At 39.1% G+C, this 4,402-nt stretch overlaps 1 pseudogene; it reads left to right on the forward strand.

The window, feature by feature from the left end:
- Window positions 1–591: 591 nt before the first annotated feature.
- On the forward strand, window positions 592–911 carry LOC113618708 (HIG1 domain family member 2A pseudogene; annotated as a pseudogene).
- Window positions 912–4,402: the final 3,491 nt, after the last annotated feature.

A 4,402-nucleotide genomic window follows, 5' to 3' on the forward strand; every position in this document is an offset into this window, starting at 1 on the left:
TACCTCCCCAGTCTCCTCTGATGCATAATAGCTCCTCAGTTTTCCACGTCTCTCATGATGTTGACATTTTCGAAGATTATTGGCCAGTTATTTGGTAGAATGTCTCTCAGTTTGGGTTCCTCTGAATTTTTTCTCTTGATTGGAATAAGGTTCTGTATTTTTGGCAAGAATATCACAGAAACTATGCTATTGCCTTCTCAAGGAATCTTATCAAAGGATTAACAGTGTAATAATGTTTCATTACTGGTGATGTTAATCTTGATCAATTGGGTAAGTGGTGTCTACTGGGTTTCTCCACCTTGAAGTTGCTATCTTTCCCTTTGGAGGTAAAAAATACTTTGGAGGAGATCATTTAGTCTATGCAAGTTCTGTGTCTCCCACAAATTTTGGGCATTAATTTTATTGAGATTCAAAATTTCAAGTAGAAAACAAATCCTCTTTTACTAGTATACATGAAAAACTCACAACTAAAAAAAAAAGGACAAACAACGAACTGGAAAAAAAATCACAATCTAAAACTTACTGAAAAAGATGTGTATTAAGAAAACCATATTAGTGTCCTGATTTTCTCCTACTGCTGTAGCCTGAAACATGGCGACTCCTGGCCCTGTCACTCCAGAGGCACCCTTTAAACCATCGCAGCCCCCAGTCATTGAGGGCTTTCGCCCCAGTGTACACAGCACTTCAGAAAGCTTCAAGGAAAAGTTTCTTCGCAAGACCCGCGAGAACCCAATGGAACCCACAGGCTGCCTGGGCACAGCAGCCGCCCTTACCTACGGCCTCTACTGCTTCCACCGGGGTCAGAACCAGCACTCCCAGCTCATGATGCCCACCCGAATTGCCCCCAGGGCTTCATGGTCATAGCCATCTTGGCGGGTCTGGCTGCATCCACACTGAAATCTCGACCCTGAGTCGGTGGCCTGGCCTTTGAAAGCTCCGCGGAGATCGTTCCCAGTTACAGGAGCAACCGCCGGTCCTGCCACTGGCATTATTCCCTCATCACCCCTGACAAGACCCTGTATCAGTGGTGTCAGAAGTAGCCAATTGTGTAACCGACAGATTTTTTCAGGAATCTCAGGTTCGGTTCAGTTTGAGTGTTGCATACTTCTAGTTGTGCTGCAGCTTCTCCACTCCCTACTTAATAAACTCTGATCCACTTGTAAAAAAAAAAAAAAGGAAAGAAAGAAAACCATAGACCATAGTATACTACAGTAACATTTAAAAATTATAATAGTGTCTAACTATTGTTTTTGCTTCAAATGCTGTATATCAGTGGTTCTTACACTTTTCTAGGCCATGGAACCTCTGGAGAATCTGATGAAAGATGAGAGCTCACTCTATCCCTTAAAAAATGAAAATAGGCACGTGTTGACAATTTTGGGAATTGATAAACCACCAAACCTCATCCTTAGATTGCTGAGGGGTCTTCAGGCTAAGCACCTCTTTCTTAATACCAAAGAGCAACTGTAACTCAATTTGCTTTTCATAGGTCCACCTATATGCCCTTCCTTGATGATGTCCTTTCCTCAGTTTGTTATGGTAGAAAAAGTGAAAAGAGGGAAGGAGGAAAGGAGGGAAGGAGAGAAGGAAGAAAGGAAGGAAGGAAGGAAGGAAGGAAGGAAGGGCAGATGGGGGCCAGGTTGGAGAGAGGAAGAGAGAGGTAGAAAGAAATAATCATAATATCCCATGTTCCCATTACTTCTCTTGCCCAGAATAGAAAAAAATAGTCTTAAAAAATGACCAATTCTTCTTATTTTTTTCCTAAACTGCTTTTTAAGTTGGATCTTGAGGTGTGTTAGAAACTATTCATTTTACCCCATTCAGCTTTTCTTTCCTCCCTTATCCCATCCACCCAATACCCCCCCATACTTTTTCCTTTCTGAGTACATTGCTCCCTCAAAGATTTTATGTTTCTTTCAAATATATGTTCACAGGAATTGTGTACTACAACAAGAATTATATTCTTCCAAGTAAAAAACAGAAGGAAGCTAAGAAGTTCTGACATCTACTTTTAAAGACAAATTTTCACCAGGATCCTAGGGTCACTTTGTCCACTTTTTAAAGGAAGGCCTAAAAATATCTGAGGGTCTTTTTTCTTCTTTAAAACTGTTTCTCTTCTGAAGCAGTTGACACCATTCCATGAAATTTTTGCAGCAAATGTGCACTAAGTGCACTCAATGTCATGAAACTCCTTTCTGTTTTCCGGTATGTTGGGATGTTGACTCAAATGCATTTCATTTGAAAATTAAAAGCAAATTTCATAAGCTATTTGCTTTGCACGGAGAAATTTGGGTCAGTCAGTGAGAAAGACAATGGGCTTTTTTCATGGACCTGTTTTGAGGTAAGAACCATGCCTTTCCTAGAAGGACTCTTGCCCCTCCCACCTGAGGGAGCTCTGGGTGTTCTTCACCACAACTATTTCTTCATCCTAAGAATCTTTGGGCCTAATCGTTGTTCCAGAAAATTTTGAGTCAAGTCTGCTGCATTAGCCTTTTACATAATACAATTTGGAAAAACTCTTTTCAGCATACCTAATTCAAATGAGTCCATCTGTGAAACCCAAAATATGAGATTTTCATAAAATGCAGATGCAATAACAGACTCAAAGCACAAAAGACCGCATTTATACAATCCATTAGGCAATAGTCAAAGCTTTCCTTCTCTAAAGAGAAAAAGGAAAATTGTATCATCTTCTAGCCAATACAATAAGTCCTACTAGTTTAAGCTTTGATGTTGCCACATCAAGAATTCTTTCTCTAGTATGTTCAAAATCCTGAAGAACATTCTGATAATAAGAGTTGTCTTTATGACCCCCTTTGATTTCTTTCATTAATACTAAAGAAATAAAGAAGAGACCTTTGGAGACCTAAGCTCTCCATTTATCCATGGAACATTCCAACTCGCTGAATTTCTTTATGAGAAACACAAAAACAAATCTTCACCAAGCAATTTAGCACAAAAAAATCTTCTCAAAAAGAAAATCTAATATCTGAGTGCGTGATAACAGAAGGTTGGACATACACAGCTAGATAACGCAGAGCCTGTTTCTTTACTCAGTAATGGTGCTGTTAATTTAAATTATATGACGGTTATGGTCCATGAATTAGACGTGCTTTTGCTATTTGCTTGCTGAGGGGGTTTTTCGGTATCCTGAAAAAGTGATCACTCTTGAGAATAAACAAGAAAAAAAATGGATTCCAATACTCCCCTCCCCACTTCAAAATCACATAGATTTTTCTTGACTCATAGTTGCATTTTTACTTTTCAACTTAAACAACTGTTTCTTCTTATCATGAAGGATGGAAATGTTAAAAATAAAGCTTCAGGTAATGGATGAAAGTATATGTGATTCACAGTGCTGGGAGTGAAAACACTGTATTATAACACTGCATCAAAGGCAATAATTCTGAGATGGTTTGGTAACTTTTGGCTTTTGTGTTAAAAGTGACATCAGAAAGCACATCACACGCCTGAGTTTAGAGTTGGGTTTTAAGAGATTCTGCTCTCAAAGCACAAGAAAAAAGAAAAACTATTAAATTCCAGTGAATTGATGATTCTATGGCCTAGTTTCTTGGGACTGGGGAGAGAGATTAAAAATGGGAAGATTCTTAAGAGGCCCATTGCAATTCACCAGGAATTTTCCAAACACAAGCTCTCCACCTATGTGTATATAGAAAGATAAGTTTTAGAGGTTCTGGGATTGCTCAGATTGTCACTGTCATTTTAACTAATGAAGTCAGGGTACTATAAGAAGAGGACTGAAAGAGGAGTTACAAGATATCTGTACTAATTTATTAACTGTGTGACCATGAAAACAGATCTTAGCTTCTTTGGATCTCTCTCTTTCTCCTTACTCTATAAAGTAAAGGAGTTGAACTAGATGATTCCTCAGGGTCTTTTCTAATTAATACTTGTTCGATAGCTATCACTGGTTCTAATGTATGAGAAGTTTAAAGAGGGCTCTACTTGTGATTTCACAGGTAAACCTTTAAAATGCATCACGAAGCTCCCATCAGTCCAATTATGCTTCATTCTAACGTCTCCTGCCATACTTTATCCATAGCTCATGCGGACATATTTATAAACCATCCTACATTCAAACAAAGCAAAAGGAAAATCTCACCAGTTTCCTTACTTAATAGCTTAGCACAGAAGAACAGTAGTTGCCTCTCCCAGAGAAGAAAGTATGACCAGACAGACAAAAAGCCAGAAGCCTTTCGTTCCATGTGTCCACTCCTCATTGCCTTGGCAAGCTTTGAAAGCAGAACTTTGATATACTCTCTGGAAATGGCTGCTGAAATCAATTCTCCTGCTGGTCTCTGACCAGGCAGACAATAGACAATGTCATTTGAGCTTGCACAGTATAGACAGCATTTTGCTTGACCCTATGGACAGAGTCCCA

The sequence above is a fragment of the Aethalodelphis obliquidens genome, unplaced genomic scaffold (assembly GCF_003676395.1).
Source record: "Aethalodelphis obliquidens isolate GAN/ISIS:26980383/991018 unplaced genomic scaffold, ASM367639v1 scaffold6, whole genome shotgun sequence".
NCBI lineage: Eukaryota > Metazoa > Chordata > Mammalia > Artiodactyla > Delphinidae > Aethalodelphis > Aethalodelphis obliquidens.